This window comes from Electrophorus electricus, chromosome 7 (genome assembly GCF_041902795.1).
Source record: "Electrophorus electricus isolate QZ-2024a chromosome 7, ASM4190279v1, whole genome shotgun sequence".
In the NCBI taxonomy this organism is placed as follows: Eukaryota; Metazoa; Chordata; class Actinopteri; order Gymnotiformes; family Gymnotidae; genus Electrophorus; species Electrophorus electricus.
Genome location: NC_137503.1, coordinates 12,213,471 through 12,231,472, shown reverse-complemented (window position 1 = coordinate 12,231,472; position 18,002 = coordinate 12,213,471). Strand labels below are relative to the sequence as shown.

The 18,002-nt window shown below is 43.2% G+C and overlaps 1 long non-coding RNA gene across 1 annotated transcript; it reads left to right on the top strand.

Annotated features, from left to right (window-relative positions):
• The first annotated feature begins 8,481 nt into the window (after window positions 1-8,481).
• LOC113577979 (uncharacterized) lies at window positions 8,482-12,651 on the top strand. The gene is made up of 3 exons (XR_014124568.1): window positions 8,482-8,496; window positions 11,940-12,014; window positions 12,641-12,651. It is a non-coding gene; the product is annotated as an uncharacterized LOC113577979 (long non-coding RNA).
• The last annotated feature ends 5,351 nt before the right edge of the window (window positions 12,652-18,002 follow it).

Genomic DNA, 18,002 nt, shown 5'->3' with positions numbered 1-18,002 from the left:
TTGTGCGCTGACACTCAGTGCAGCCGAAGCGTGACAGCCTGCCACTCCACTCGAGGCTCAGAGACAAAGGGGAGGCTGTCTCACTTCTCACCCTGGCTTGCACTCTCCTGTCTGTCTGTGTCTTATCTGTCTCTTTTTTGTCTCTCTGGTTCACCCCCCCCCCCCCCCCCCCGATTTCCACTAGCACACACTTCTACACACTTCTACACGTTTAAATAAGCTTTATTTATGTCACTAATATGATCAATATAGTCTCAATTACGACATGCAGATGTCAGTATGCGTGTGTGAATGCAAGAGAAGGAGGAAAGTGTACGGGTGAGGAGAAGAGTTGCTACACACACATTGCCTGTAGGGATGCAGGCCTGCAGAGAAAGCTGCAGGGTTGGGAGCAATTAAGGGTATCGGAGTCGCACATGCTCACCCACACAGACAGTGCTGCACGCACGCACTCACACACACACCCACACACACACACACCCACACACCTGCCCACAGTGTGGCTCTGTGCCCCTGGGGAGTGTCGGTGAGAGTTTGTGTGACAGTGTGAGCGATTGTTATCATTAGCATTATTTATTCGCTAAGCACAGGCTCACTGCAGGGCCAGGTCTAATAGAATTCAGGAATTACAATGAGAGAGAGAGAGAGAGAGAGAGAGAGAGAGAGAGAGAGTAAGAGTAAGAGAGAGTATGTGTGTGTGTGTGTGTGTGTGTGTGTGTGTGTGTGTGTGTGTGTGTGTGTGTGTGTGTGTGTGTGTGTGTGCGTGCGTGCACATACGCACACGCTTTGTAACCTGTCAAGACATTCACTAAATCTACCACAGTGAAAATACTGTATTTTCTCAACTGTGAGTTGTAATGTCTCTGTGAGCTAAGGCTGCAAGATTGCATCTGTTTGAATATATTTGTCCATATCTTTATATTTCTTATCAAACTTGTTTGGGATCACTCATGTTATGTACGCTGCCCAAAAATCAAGATATGAGATGACTGCTTGGATCCACTTTTAATATATGCATCTATTTCGGTGTGATACTTTAATACATAAATGCAGTACTGTGCAGTGTGTACCAGTTCAGTTCACTGTTGTTCTATATGTTTTCATGTTCTGTGTTGTGTGTCTCTGCATGCAGGTATATGAGTTATGCCTCTTTTTGGCATGTTAGGGTCTGTGTGTGAATGAATGTTCTGCCTGGACTCTCTCTCTCTCACACACACACACACACACACACACACACAAACACACACAAACATTGCTCTAACCCTGCTGGAGACTGTTTGGTTTTACAGTGGCTAGTCATCAGGATAAGAGATGATACAGAAAAATATTACATTATGTATCATAAGGCACAATGTTTTAAGAATACCTCCTTTTGATAAAGTAATAAAAAACCATAGCATTATTCTCTAACTCTCTCTTTCTTCCCCACTCCTCGTTCTCTCTCTGTCCCCCTTCTCACTCACTCACACACACACGCACACACACACACACACACACACACACACACACACACACACACACACGCACACTCACACACACACACACACACACGCACACACACACACACACACACACACACACACACACACACACACACACACCCCTGTCGTATATTATAAATCATCTCCAGTATTTGTCAAGTAAATTGTGGAATTGCACTTCAGGGTGTGTAAGACTCAAAATGGATAATTCACTGGTGAAGCTGACCAGATCCAACATATGAGACGGAGCATCTCTCTGGGCCAAAGCCTTTGTGAAGATCACCCTGTCACGGGTGGAGATTAAATTTCATCCATTAGTCAAGTATTCCCAAAGTTGAATGAGATGTGTCTTCTCATAACAGCTGTGCTATTTCTATGGTCATTACAAAAGATGTGTCCTGTGGACTGAATGCTATATGCATAAACACCCTTTTGCTTGCAGCCTAAACTAGATGCTTCAGGTTAACACAATAGATTCTGACATCTAGTTAGTGCACTAGGTATCCATTAGATTCAGAAGCGCACTCTTAGTACCTTAGGTGTAGTTTTGTTTTTTATTTTCTTGCTGGGGGGGTGCACACATGTCCACCCCAACTATTCCTGCTCACACTACTCATATGTGTTAGGTTTGGTGGTGTGAGCAGTGTCTCCCCAAAAGTTGAATTGAGACCTCTTTCCTTTGCACTCGTTAGTACAATAGTTGGCAAGTACACTAGTTGCTGAGGTGCTCTGTGGTCCGTGCAGAAGTCACGATTCCTTGAACTGAAGAATCCTAAGGGGCTGAACTCAAGCTGAGAGACTCTTTTTGCATGCTTAATCGATATTCAGGCCTCGATAGAGCCAAAGGGATGGGCACACTGGCCAGGACTTTGTGATGAAGGATGAGAGTGGGGTTTCCTTTATTCACACAGGACCTCTGCATACCCATGCTGACTGGGTCATTCTTTTTTGAGAGAGAGCGAGAGAGGGAGAGAGAGAGAGAGAGAGGGAGAGAGAGGGAGAGAGAGAGATGGGCAATAATACAGCATGAAAGGAAAGACAGGCAGAGGATAACTGCTGTACCAGGACACCGGGGAGGAAGCAGAGCCGCGGAGACCTCTCTCCACACGCAGGTCAGCACACACCCCACACAGGTCAGCTTTTCTTCTCTCCTTTTCCCACCCTGCGCTTTTTGGCTGGTGCGGTGATCTACTCAGCTGGAGCACGGAGGCATTCCGTCTGCTCCTTTCGCGGTAAACCATCATGTAATCTAGCTGAGAAAACCAGGACAACTTCAGCTGTCTTTCATTAGATCATGCTGATACAACACACACTAAACCTCAGTAACCCCCCCCCCCCACACACACACACCCGTTTTGCACTTCTCCGTCTCTGTACTCATCGCCTTTACTTCTTCCTCCAGCTCTAAAGAAGTGTCATCTATACCCTGCCTGCCATAAGACCGGCAGTACTCGGGGGATGCGGTGCAGGAGTGCGCGTGCCGGTACACTCTCTGTCATCTCTTTGTGGTACCCCACCCCCGCTCTAGCCCCCTCTGCGCCCCCCATGCGCCGTCAGTGTGAGTGTGTGAGTGATGGCGAGATGCTGACGGTGTGCAGGACCGATGACGGATGCCTGTGACTGGCAGATGGTTTTGGTTGTCGTCTCTTTAATCACTGCGACTCGGCTGGGCGTGAAGGCAGAGCTTTGTCTCGTCATGGAAACACAAACAGGAGACAAATGCATCCTCAGCTCTCTCCCTCTCACTTCTGCGCTCTCTCTCTCTCTCTCTCTCTCTCTCTCGCTTCCTCTCACTTCTGCGCTCTCTCTCTCTCTCTCTCGCTTCCTCTCACTTCTGTGTGTTCTCTTACTCTTTCTCTACATTATTGTTCATTTTTTCCTCCCCCGTTGTCTGAGCAAGAAAAAACAAGCAAGAGAGAGCTAATGATACTGGGCAAATAGTGTTTTTAAAGAAAGGAGAGAGAAAATAAGATAGGGAAAATTGGGTTTTAAAGAAAGAAAGAAGGGTGTGAGGCACGTATTTTAGCATCTGGAGCTGGGGCTTTTGGACTGCAGTGTTGCTTCCCTGGCCTCTTCATCGTTCGTGTTTCTGCTCCAACTGTGGCTGGTGTCGGAGCTGCAAGGCCGTGTGGCGTGTAAACAAAGCTATTAGGGTGTACTTTGGAAATTGGCTTGATTTGATCACAACATGGCTTAGCCAGGAGTGATGCTGGACTCAACAAGCTTCTGTTTACTTCCCTGCTCTCTGAGTTGTATGTGGGAAAAGAAGTTCAAAGATGCGGAGGAAATGGCTTTGTCATTTTCTCATTGACATGATTACATATAATTCATTCCAACTGGTCATATATGATTTATTTAAATATGATATGGACAAAAAGACAGGAGGCTGCTGAACACACACGCACACTTTGTCTGTTCCACTTTCTACCTATCAGTGAGGAGATATGGCTGTTATTTCAGTACTCTTCGAGAGACATGTAAAGATTACAATATTTAATCATTTGTTCCCTTACATACTTTCTCTCTCATTCTTTCTCTTTCTCTTTCTCTCTCTTTCTCTCTCTCCCCCCTTGAAGTGTATCTCAAGGTTAGACTGTCAAGGTTAAATTAGCTTTAGATTAATTAAGTGTCAATTAAAGTGGTAATTGTTTCATAATGTGGTCAGCCCTGGAGACAGAGGTGTGAGCGAGCGGAGGATGGCACTGTCAGACTTGCTTTAGAAGCAGAATAAGAACATCGTCTCTGTGAGTGTGTGTCTGCGTGTGAGAGAGATGAAAGGAGATCATTTGGTTATGCAGATAATTCATTTGCCTTCAGTGATGATTGGGCAACCCCCTACACAGAGATACAGACACTCACTCTGACTGTATTTCAAACAAGAAGTGAAGAGATTTAGTAGATGAGGATGGAGCTAATGAAATAGAGACATGGAAACCTGCACAGGCTGTGAAAAGAAATGGAGAGGAGAGATACGTTGAGCTATAGAGAGATAAAGAGAGAAGGGGGGGGGGGTGTTGATGAAATGGTGATTGCCTCTTGTCTTTAATGGCTGGCCTGGAGGTTTCCTGCACAATGGAACCCATTCATTCTCTCTCTCTCTCTCTCTCTCTCTCTCTCTCTCTCTCTCTCTCTCTCTCTCTCTCTCTCTCTCTCTCTCTCACACACACACACACACACACATATTCTCTCTCATGCTCTTTCTTTAGAGAGTCAGGTGTTGTTTCCTAAATAACAGAATATGTTTATCTGTTTATCTTTGTATATCCTTGTACCTCGTCATTAGTCCAGACCATTGGTGTGTCTCTGTCCTTTCACTCTTGTGCCATAATGTATGTATTTTAACTGCTTATCACTGTAGTATTCCTAAAGAATAGGCTTCTTTTTTTTTTACCTCCCCAACACAGACCTTATTAAAATGGTTGTTTCCCTTCAGTTGTTTTATTAATGTTTTATTATTGAGGACTACAGTCCTCCTCTTCAGCCTCCCACTGAGTTTATCTGGTCCAGCGAAGCCGTTATTTAAGTCTTCAGGAACTCGGATCTCTTTGACAACAGGAAGCAGACTGTATGCACGTGTATGGTCCAGGTATGGTGATGTACGGTCACGGTAGAATTAGAAGAATCTTGGTGTGTCCGGGAAGTGAAAGGTAATAGCCGAAGGCTCCTGTATCAGTATGAAGGTTTTGTCATTACATGTACATTCTGTAACCTTTTCTCTGCTGGAACTGAAGCTGTCTCATTTCTGAACTTTCCAAGTGGATCTGAAAAGCTACATTCTTGAATGTAGTTTTAAATTTAGACATTATTCTTTAAAATTGCAACTTTGTCAAAGTATTATTTCTTTATATTTGTATTTTTTCAACATTAGGCAACATTATTCCGAAAGCACAGGTAACCCTCTGTTTTTAGTGTATAATTCACTGTAGGAAGGTCCAGTCCCTTCTTTGGAGTAGAGGATACAATAGTTGGGTTACGTGACTGAACGGCTCTAAAAAGTCTAACACACTTCCCGGGTATTTTTTCTGCTCTCTCTGTGTTCTCTCCCCAGGGTCCCCCCTGGAACATTCGTCCATAGGAGCCCAATTACCAGGAATCATGACTGGCCTAACAATTCTCTAGCAACATATGTCCTGTCCTATTACAGTTTACCTGAATGAATGAAGTGAATGAATGAATTAAAAAAACTAAAACTAAAAAGGAATATTTAAAATAATGTTTATGTTGTGCTTTTTGTTTTTGCGTTTCTGGTGTACATGTTTTGCGTTTTGATTGGATGCCACGCCTCACACAGGTAGCGTGTGTGGAGACTTATTGGCCGCATCACCTGTGCGTCAAGTGGTCATGCTTGCCCTTTCTAAGGCTGTTGTGTTTGCATGACCAATTGTCAGCCATCTTTGTTCTACTGGCTTTCTTTTTCTTCTTCTTTTGGTTGGTGCGCGCGTGCGTTCGGTTTCGTTTCATTAGCTTCACTGAACTCTTCAGCTGGAGACGTGTGTGTTTGCTTCCTCCCTTCCTGCACTTTTGCCCATGACAGTTGCAATGGAATGCGATTTTTGATCTTGATATTACTTCGTGTTCTCCTGGAAGTACTATGCAAATCCTGATTCTTTATTTTTGTCTGTTTAATTAAAACATGTAAAATAATAAAGCTGTAAAAAAAAATGGCATAAAATGTTATCCAGGATCTTTGACTTGAATCTGTAATTTTGATACCATATGATGTTATATTTTTCTGGGAGTAACATATAAATGTAATACTGAATCTGCCCCATCAGTAATTTATCTCCTATTATATAAAGTTCTAAAGCATTTTTGTAGTGAACTACCAATGAGAATGTTGAAAATTGCATTTTAGTAGAATGCTCATTAATTGCCTTTATATTCTGTGCCAAAAAAACATATCTTCTATTGTCTTGAAACCTGGCATGTGTGCAAAAAGTGTGCAGTTGGTCTATGGATCTATTTAGGGAGCAGTTCATGTAGAGTGGGCTTCTATAGACAGACCTCATGTGCCGAGGTTACCACTTTCGGGACTAATCTATTTCAATTAAATTTTGAATCAGTGCTTCTGTAATGAGTTTAAGGCAGAAACATTGCGCCTTGGCTCTCATGCTAATTGATATCAGCACCGGAGGTGTTTGCTGTCTGGCTAGGTTGTGTACTCGCTCTATACGTTTAATTATCCTCTCGCTTCTAGGCTTTCGTTTTCTCAGCACTGTGCAAGAAAGTGAGGCTGATTGGTTTTCCTGGAGTCACTCCTGTCCAGGCTGGTCATGTCCAAATGTACATTTCCTGGAAAGGTAGTGTGTGAAGTATTGTGTGCATGCCTCATTATATCTTTTTATATGAATATTAATGCATGTTATGATTTAAGCAGCTACTACTTTGAACATAAACCGGTTTCACCTGCAGAAACTTCAGAAGCACTTTATGTCCTTTGAAAACCCATATATATATATATATATATATATATATATATTAGAGAGAGAGAGAGAGAGAAAATAAAATATATATATATATATATATATATATATATATATATATATATATATATATATATATATATATATATATATATATATATATATAAACTCTCTCTCTCTCTCTCTCTCAATCCCTCTCTCTCTCTCCCTCCCTCCCTCTCTTATCATTTTGCATAGTTATTTTCTTCACTGCTCAGCAGATGGTTTGGACACACACTGCTGCTTTAGTCTGAGGTGATTGGATGGTGTTGGGGAGACGTGTATGTGTGTGTGTGTGTGTGATTTGCGCATGTGTGCTTTTCTTTTTGATCACCCTTACAAAAATGCTCCCCACCTCCCTTTGTCATGCTAACTGGCTGTGGCTATCAGCACTGGGCTCTATAAACCTTTTCTAACATCTCTATTGATTATAGGCTCACCTGGAATTATGGAGATGATCACATGTTATCTACCTTGATGCGCCAGGTGGCTAAGCTCAGAAAGCAGTGCATAAGCATAATCACTAGTCTATTCAAAATGGATGTAGATAAGTAAGAACTTTTCCTACCAGCAGGACAAAATGAAGTGAATTTTTGGAAGAGTATTATGCTTATCCCCCTTATCTGGAACTTACTGTAGGCACTGGACGTGACAAACTAAGACTTGCTGTGTATTTGAGAATCACTGTGAGTATAATATGTTTAGTTTATTGCATCTTATTGAGTGGTTTGAGATATTCAGGCACGTAAGCACTCAGCATGTCATGCACGTTCACACGCACGCACGCACGTGCTCACATACACACGGTCTGCTGCTACTGCTGTTTATCGAGCTTTGACCTTCCTTTTGTGTATGTCCAGTCTTTCTTTCTTGTGCCATGACAATACATTTATAATACCTTTAATGAGAAAGGTAAAAGGCATTGAAGTTATGAAGTAACAAACATTCCTTTTTATTTTGTATTATTAAGAATATGCCACCATCTGCTTTGCAGCTAAATAATCGCCACTACCCTTAGTGGTTTTGGTTTTTGCATTTTTGTGGATCTGAAAAACTTCTTTTTTGAACACATAAAGCTGTAGCTTTGTTGAGGTCTGTGGTACATTTTAGGAAAAGATTTTCAAGCTATGAAGTGGGACAGGAGTGCTGAAATGTGGCTGACCTACCCTGGTTCTATGTTCACTCTGAGTGCACTCTGGGCCTGTGTGCACTCCAGGTCTGTGTGCTCTGGGTCTGTGTGTGCTCTGGATCTGTATATGCTGGATGTATGTGTGCTCTGGGTCTGTATATGCTGGGTCTGTGTGTGCTCTGGGTCTGTATATGCTGGGTCTGTGTGTGCTCTGGGTCTGTATATGCTGGGTCTGTGTGTGCTCTGGATCTGTATATGCTGGATGTATGTGTGCTCTGGGTCTGTATATGCTGGGTCTGTGTGTGCTCTGGGTCTGTATATGCTGGGTCTGTGTGTGCTCTGGGTCTGTATATGCTGGGTCTGTGTGTGCTCTGGGTCTGTATATGCTGGGTCTGTGTGTGCTCTGGATCTGTATATGCTGGATGTATGTGTGCTCTGGGTCTGTATATGCTGGGTCTGTGTGTGCTCTGGGTCTGTATATGCTGGGTCTGTGTGTGCTCTGGGTCTGTATATGCTGGGTCTGTGTGTGCTCTGGGTCTGTATATGCTGGGTCTGTGTGTGCTCTGGGTCTGTATATGCTGGGTCTGTGTGTGCTCTGGGTCTGTATATGCTGGGTCTGTGTGTGCTCTGGGTCTGTATATGCTGGGTCTGTGTGTGCTCTGGGTCTCTATATGCTGGGTCTGTGTGTGCTCTGGGTCTCTATATGCTGGGTCTGTGTGTGCTCTGGGTCTGTATATGCTGGGTCTGTGTGTGCTCTGGGTCTGTGTGTGCTCTGGGTCTGTATTTGCTGGGTCTGGGTGTGCTCTGGGTCTGTATTTGCTGGGTCTGTGTGTGCTCTGGGTCTGTGTGTGTATGCTGAGTCTGTGTGTATGCTGGGTCTATGTATACCCCGGGTCTGTGTGTGCTCTGGTTCTGTGTGTGTTTTGAGTCTGTGTGTGCTCAGGGTCTACATATACCCCGGGTCTATGTGAGCACACGTCTCTGTTCAACCGCTCAGGTACAGGTTTGAACACGTAGTTAGTCCCAGGGGAGACAGAGTGAAAAGGGAAGAAAATGTATGATGTGAAGAGGTCTCTGGAGCCTCAGAAGAAATGGAAGAGGTGCACCAGCAAGCAAGCAGGAACACAGATGACAACAGGGGAAAAAAAACAGTTCTTTATGTTCAGTAAAGACCAGCGAACTGTTGAGTCGAAAACGAAGTCCCCCTAGGTGCCTTTGTCATGTGCATTTTGATAGAGCATGCACAGACTACTATGAGCTATAGACCATGCAGACCATCAGATGCACCCACTGAACCAGTACTACCAGTGTGTTGAGAGCCTGGGAAAAGTCTGTGTCACTGTGACCATGGACACATGCAGGGGCCTTGTGATGATGGACCTGTCTTCACTATCGCGGATAGCAGACTGAGGCATAGAATAAAGAGCTCACCGTTACCGTCTGGGTTGACGCAACGCTCCTGGGAAGGCACATGTCCGGGAAGTGCGTATAATTCTAGACATCGGACTATGCCACTTGTCTTGAGAAGAGAGTGAGAGAAAAGGAGGAACTGGTTGAATGAAATGCATTCCAATAATATACCTGTCTTAGTATAATCAATCACAGAACCATAATAATGTCTTTATTTATGTAACACTTGGTAATTCTATAGAGAAATACATTGCCTAGTCTGAATATGAATGTGTGGATGAGATGTACACCTATAGTAATGTACTGGATTTTACCTAAATAGTTTGGTGGGAAATTCAACTTATAAATATGCAACCCTAACCAACCCTAATCAGTACCCTGGGTGAGTCTGTTGTGGAGCATCGTTATAGCTGTGATATAATCGGAATTACTTGTATGTTGCCATGGTATGGACTGATTTTAAACACTGTATGAACGTTTTTACTTTCGTCTTAAAATAAGACAAAGAGCACGCTGACTAGGAGTGCGCAGGACTATTCTTGTCTGTGTTTTATGTTGTTTGAACCACAGGGACTTATGTGGATAATGCTCGGCACACTGGTTTTTATGGGATTTGCTGGTATTGAGAAAACTGGAAAAGAAACAAATGAATAAAAATCTTCAGCTGAGGTGCTTGTCCTGTCTGCTTCCTACCATGGGACCTCCCTGCCACACGGTCACTTCATCACAGGCTTCTAGAACAGGGCAATCAGATGTCAAGAATGAATATGCTGTAACGCAGTAAAGCTTTGCTCAACTAGTTGTTATGTTAAACCTCAGTTTATCTTAAATTGCACTTCAGTCCAGGGAGCGACATCCACACACTGCGCTCCAAACATCCTCTTTTTACGGGTATGGAGGCTTAGAGCACCACCTGTCTCCCTGACGGTGGTGAGGGGCACGCCATCCTCCAACGGCCAGTTTACGATACAGCACCACCTCTCCATCTGTGGTACTCCTCTTCACTCAGCCCAGACACAATTGGAGGTGGTTCTGGCATGGTTTAGCGAGGACAAACCTCAACGAGGCCACCCCATCAAACATGTCATATCAACTCCGAAATGATGCATTCGTTTGCCGCGGGGACAAGTCCTGTGCTCTATCACACAAGCAGCGGTAATCTAACGCAGACGGCCGCCACTGATGATGTGCGCTTACCACGTGCGTGTGGAATGACGGACTACCAGGGAGATATATGAAGATGCATCTGGTGAGGCATAATGAGACGCTGTCTTACATCTCTACTTTGGGAATTTGCGGGGAAAGATCCAAAACAGTGCCTGTCACTCTTTGCGTGGGGGGTCAGGGGAAAAATAAATTACGGAAGAGAAAAATGAATTAGGGATGACAAAGCGTTGGCTTTGAAAAATTGGACTGTCAAGGCAAGCAGTCGTGAAAGTCTGATAATGGAAGAGGATGAACTTCTCTCTTTGCTTTTAATCTGGAGTGTGTGTGTGTGTGCGTGTGTGTGTGCATATATGATATGTGTGCGTGTATGTATGTATTACGGGGGAATAGTGTGCGGCACACTGCATAATTGATAGCACAGATATCGGTTAAACCCACTCATATGTGCTCTTCATCTGAGGTGGACCCATTGCAGGCAGACTGAAAGTATCTAGGCTCAGTTCTACTGCACTTCTAGAGTGGTCAGCTATAGCTCAGTCGACTTTGCTGGATCTAGCTGCAGGGCTTGGCACTCCTGTACCTCTAGCCTGTGAGCAACCTACTTGTGGGTCTCAGTGTTCAGCTCTCCTGGGCAACACTCTGTAATGTTATTTATGTGGCTGTTGGGTTGTAATTGGGTGAATAATGGGCAGGGAGAAGAATCTAAGTGGGGAAAGGCTATAGGCTCATTATAGGCTACTAGAGAGAGAGAGAGAGAGAGAGAGAGAGAGAGAGAGAGAGAGAGAGAGACAGAAGTGAGGTGATGTCTGCTGCAGTCACCTGAGTCCTGACATCCTATAACACCAGCCTAGGGAGAATGCTGACATCTGGAATGGCACAATGCTCACAAACACATAACCACAAAGTGCAAACACACGCGGATCACTGGAATGGAAAACGTTCACACACACAAGCACAAAGTGCAAAAACACAGAGATCATTTTCACTCCTTCTCTTTCCCAGCTGAATGCACACAAACATACACACACAAACACACCCAGCAGCAAAGTGCAATTGCACAAAGATCATTTTCACTCCTCTTTTTCACCTGAGCGAACACACACACACATGCTGTGCTGTCTCTCCAGTCACTGGCTAGAGTCTTATACTCTGCAGACCGTAATCAGGAGATATAAATGCATCAGACAGCACAAAGCAGCAATCCCCTGCACAGTTGGCCTCACCCTCTCTCTTACTCTCTCTCCTCCCTCGCTCTCCTTCTCTTCCTCTTCTTCTCTCATTCTCTCTCAGTCATTTCATCAGACATGGTGCCTCTTTCCCACGTGGCCACTGTCTATGTTCCTGCCCTGGTACCTGCCTATGCAAGTAAACAAACACACACACAGAGGGTCACCTTTTCTCCTCTGTCTCTGCAACTAATACCTCCTCTGCTAACTGTGTCCTGACTTCTTACTTGAAAGGAATGGTAATACTTATATGAAGAAGGTCTACAGAACACATTCATAACTATTACATAATGTTATTATGAACGTTTACAACAGCTTTCATGTGTTCATATTTAACAAGTGCTATCATTTAAAAGTTCACAAGTACTATAGGCTACTATTTTGAGTAAAAATGTGTATTTGGATTAAATGCAGTAATATATTTTCATTAGATTGCATACTGAAATACTTCATTCAAATGACTTGATTTTCAGTTTGTAATATAATGCAGCATATGACTGTAATGTAAAACATGAATAGTTCATTACTATTGATAAAAACATTTATAAATGCACATGTATCATTTATGTAAGTTCTAATGTTGTCTAACCTTATTTAAAGTGTTGCAAAATGACAAAACAAAATACATCTACAGCAATTATGACTTACTTTTTAAGCACATAGCTTGTGCAATGAAAAGAAACAAACTTGTAAGTGAGTGAGTAATTAGTCATAGTCCAGTTAATGCGCCTGTAGCTAATATGCATGTGCTAACTGTGTTTACAGCTGCTGACGGCTTGCAAATTTGCCCTTTGGCATCCAGGGCTCCCAGTCCGAAGCATGCGAGATTGAACAGAGCCCATGGAGCAACGGAAGGATGGAAGGAAGCGGGTGCTGGGTGTGGGGCGGGGGCTGTGCAGGAACTCTGGTCTCCTCCAGCACTGTTTATGTCTCGGATTTACTCACTTGGGATTTGTAAAACTGCAATCTGTTCAATGAGTGTGCATTTAAAGAACCCTAAAAGTCAAGTTAAGCAGTACATGTAAGCTTAGTGTAAACCTGCGTTTTCATTGATCTCCCATTTTGAGTACTGCCTTGATTAGAATCAATCTGATCATTAATCATCCAATTGACTGCTGCGGTGATGCTGCCAGATTCATCACATCTTTGTTTACTTTGCTGCAAATTCATTTGAGACATCAGTTCTATGTACATCAGTATAGTCCAGGAATGATTTAGAGGAGCTTTCAGCCCTCAGAACTGATTGAGGAGCAGTGATCGTCAAACTGGAAGTTCAGGCACTGTGGCCTCCACATTCTTTGGCCTCATTATAGGCCACAGTGTGTGTTCAATGCGATCCACTCCACAGGCAGTCTTAAATATTCCATAACAATAAATGCACTCCCTCGACTCTGGTACTTCAGAGCAAGCAGCGCATTCATCCTGAAAGAGATAATATCCTCCAGCATTTCTTTCTCTCTGTGTGTGCCTCCCTCTCTCAATCATATCATGGACTACCTCTTCTCTTAATGAAATGTCGCCCTTGCTCACTGATCCACACATTTCTCCCACACACACACACACACACACACACACACACACACACATATATATATATATATATATATATATATATATATATATATATATATATATATATATATATATATATATATATATATATATATATATAATAATATATATATATATATATATATATATATATATATATATATATATGCTCTGAGTGGATGCTCTGAGAGATTATCAGAGCCCAATTGTACCCATTTTGCTGTAATGCCACAGTGAATGGTGTTCTTTGTTGCTAATTGCATTAGCCAGTGGCTTATTGAAGTTTCCCTCCATAAGTTGTTGTGATGAGAGATAAATAAAGCGCTGAGCCTCAGCGGCTTGTGAGGCCCTGCGTGCCGGCCTGCCTAATGTCAGTGAACGGGGAGCTGGATACTTAACTGCAGGCTGTCCGGAATTAACTGCAGACTTGTCCAGAAAGTTATTATAAGGTGTCATAGAGAACTGTGCTTTGTGCATGGTTTCAAGGGCTTGACCTTTATGCTAACACTTAGGGGCATCATAAGGCATTAATGACACCTGGGACTCGCTGCTGCCATAATATATAATACAAGGCTATCTGTGAGTGTAATGATAATGCATCCGTTCAAACAATCTTCCAAAGAGGCTATTTCTAAGTGATGATATTTCTAACTGAATTTTTAGAAAATGTGAAATCTTTAACATACAGCACAGCCTGACCATAAATTATTGTTAGTGACAGCTAGCTTGCCTTAGCTAACCAATAAGACCGGTAGCATAGCTGGCTTCTGGTCTGGAATGCAATGTTCCAGGAACTGCTGATCTCCTGGACTCTGCATTCAGATGAAAAATGCTTATTAGGTATTTTATTACTGCTTTCACACCTTCCTGATTAGGCTATGCACCTTTCTGCCTAGAGTCTACTTAAGCTTTCCATGTGTCTCACATGAACACAGTGCAGTGTTCGTGTGTCTGGCTCAGGATCATCGGAGGAAGAGTCCAACTAGGGTAAATATTCAGGACTTCATGTACAAGATGTCATAGATTTCAACATGGGCAGCGGCAAAAGTTCAGTGCTACAGCCCAGTTTGGTGATTTTGTTAAATGCATTGTGTTAGAGAAGAAAGGTTCGGGACTGGAGTTGGACACTCCTGAGTTGGGCGCCCCCGGTTTAAACAGCCTGGTATAGACTAATAAAACACGAAGCGGCAATGAAATTACTTGATATATTCTGAAAGAACAACTTGTGTTATGAAGCTTTAGTATTGTCACGGGATTGCTTAATGTAGTCAGTGAACAGATGGATCAAACCCCCTTTGTTTGGGAGAAAAAACTGAAAGTTGTGCTTTAGTCCAATCTTGCTGCCCAGTGATATCTACTTCATCTAGGCTACCTCTGTATAGTGTTTTGTATTTATTAATGGTCTGTAAAAAAAAAAAAGGAAGTCAGACTTATGTTCCTTTTTCTTTGTGCCCAAAAAACATTCAGGACTTTTTAGAAAAGAGCCAGTCTAGCAATGCCATTGGTAGTATTCCTCACCATTTATTCATTCATTCATGTCTTTTCATCCATCTATCCATCATTCTACTAATTTATATACATTTATTTAGACATCTTTTTATGCTTCTGTCAGTTTATCCTTCACCCAGTTTTGGATGTGAGGTTGGGGTTAGGTTTGGGTTTGGGGTTGGGGTTGGGTGTGGGTTTGGGGTTGGGGTTGGCTGTAGGTTTGTGGTGGGTGTGGGTTTGGAGTTTGGGTGTTGGGTGTAGGTTTGGAGGTGGGGCTGCATTTGGGTTTGGGGTTTGGTGGTTGGGTTTGGGTTTGGGGGATGGGTATAGGTTTGGGGGTGGAGGTGGGGCCACATTTCGGTTTGGGGGTTTGGTGTGGGTTTGGTGGTTGGGTGTAGGTTTGGAGATAGCTGGAAGGCAGCCTTTAAGAGAGCATGTGCAGAGGGAACAGGTAAGTGCACTGATGCCCCACTGTGACATCACTTTCATTAGTTCTAGCAGGTTACAAAACCTGTTAATTATGTATAAGTGACAAATGTTGAACCAGATGTGTGTATTACAGAGAGAGTTCAGCATTCTTCTTAAGCTCTTCCTCAAACTCTAAAATCTAGTTCTAGAAATTCTAGTTATTCTGGACTCTGGACTGTTTTAATTTTCCTTTTTGATGCATTTGTGCTGTTGTTAGGCACATAGAATTTTACATAGAGCCTCACCACCTCTCTGTTTTCACGCTCCACCTCCTTTCTCCATTCCCAGTCCTGTAACAGAGGTAGAGGAGTAATGTGAGTGCAGGAATCATGACAGCAGAGCAGATACAAGGAGGAAGAGTGCTTATGTGTGGGTGAAGAAGGCGCCGCCAACCGCAAAGGCAATTCCAATTTGTCGGTGAGCATTGTGGTGGTGTGGTGTGTGTCTGTGTGAGTTAATGAGGCAAGTGTGTGAGCTCTTACTCATCCTGCCAGCACTGGCCGATCTCTTTCTGATTACTATAATGAAATGGTCAGGAGATTATTAACCAAACGGCACAATGCATACACCCACACACACACACTCACAGGCATGCTTTCTCACACACTAAAAGGAAAAGTGTGTGTGTGAGAGAGTATTTCAGGAAGATATCACTGCCAAAACTATGGCCTGGCCAGGTGCCATACTACAGAGTATGTGGCCCCTAGCCACGACAGTGTATGACTTTCATTAAATAGAGACAGAAAGTGAGAAAAACAGAAACGAATGGCACAAAATAAGACCAGAGGTATATTGTAGATCTGCACTGATAGGCCAGTCCATCAAATGGAAATACTGCACATCCTCCTACTGTGTGCTGGTCTGAATTTCTGTAAAAGCCAACACACTGTAGAAAGCCTCTTATAGTCTAAGCACGAGGCATTACATTCATTGACAATTACAGCTGAGCAGATGTGTGAGCTGTGCACAGCTGAGTCGTGCCAAACCAGCTTGACTGTAACAACTAGATACGCAAAGCATGCATTATACAAATTACATGTCTGCGTGGGCTGGGAGGGTTTCTATCCAAGCTGCAAATAGCATAGATACTCCCATTTCTCTATATCACCTACCATTTAATTTGAAAAGATTTTCTCCTGTTGAGAGTTACCCAGACATTGAATCACAGTGGCCTTTCCTTGATTGAGATGCTAATGCTACTCCACTCAAAAGGGCAGGGATAAGACCAGGGATTAAAAAAACACCCCCCCCCCCCAAAAAAAAAAGTCAGAAAGCGAGAGAGGACCAACTGCAAGCAAGTTTGTTTTCATTGCACCAATACTTGTAGGTAGATCTTAACAGTCAAGTACTTCTGTGTAGGCAGAGTCGCCTGATGTAGGTATTTTTCCACCAAATTATCTCCTATAATGAGCAGGGTGTGTAATTAAACCTTTGATTAGGAATCGCTCTTAAGTACCTTATAGGAAATGAACTACAATTTATCCTCAGTGGCAGCTTGCAGGTGGAGATATTCAGCCATTCGACTGCTCTGCTCGGGCCTTCTGATGCTAAAGGGACCAGCTCTGTTATTCTGGACTGAACCCATGCAGGGCATGGCTGCACATAGAAACACCAAAACGCATCAAAGCTGCCATAATTTTTTTATTGTACCTCTCTTTTCCATTTTCCCCAATTCCCAATTCTAAATCTGAATCCAAAAAATAAGGGCATGGGGAGAAACATGCCCACACCTGCTCCAAAGTGCTCTGAAGCATGGACCATCCCACAGGGGCAAATGACCGGTCACAAACAGGGGGAACACCACATGCTCAACTAGTTGGCCAAATAAATTGGGGAACAAGGGTTCCCTGCTTTTGGACAACACCATCAAATATGTTCCAAAAGATTCCTACTTACAAATGGCACAGATGGGGGATGAGCTATACATGATTAACAGATTAAGCAATTGTACTATTTTCACAATCATATTTACCTCTTCTTTATCCTTCTCGCCTGTTTTGTGTTGAACTTGGAATGATTTTATATTCCCTTCCCCCATTTCTAATCATTCTTGTTTTATATGTGGACTCCTCAGGTTCTTATACATAAGTTCATTTTTACACACACGCATGCACACACGCACACACACACGCACGCACACACACACACATACACGCACACACACACACACACATGCACACACACACACACACACACACACACACACACACACACACACACACACACACACACACACACACACACACACACACACACACACACACAGAGAGAAAGAGAGCACACAGCAGGAGTAATCAGAACAAGCAATAGCAATCACATCACATCGACCAGCCTAATTCAACCCAGCATCACATTTAGGGTCATTCTGTGACTCTTCACTATTCTCCAGAGCTCATCATCCATGTGCTCCTAAGAAAATCAATTGCCTGAATTGTCACATGGCGTCGATGTTGTGTAAATTCTGATCGCTGCACAATGATGCTGGTGTTTTGCAGCCTACTGAGAGCTCCTCTCAGAGTGGTTTTTCCATCTTTCATAGTAAGATAAAGGTCTGCATGTCTGAGGTGCAGACATTGCCATTATACAAAACTACAGGTTATTCGCAGCACTATTTTAACAT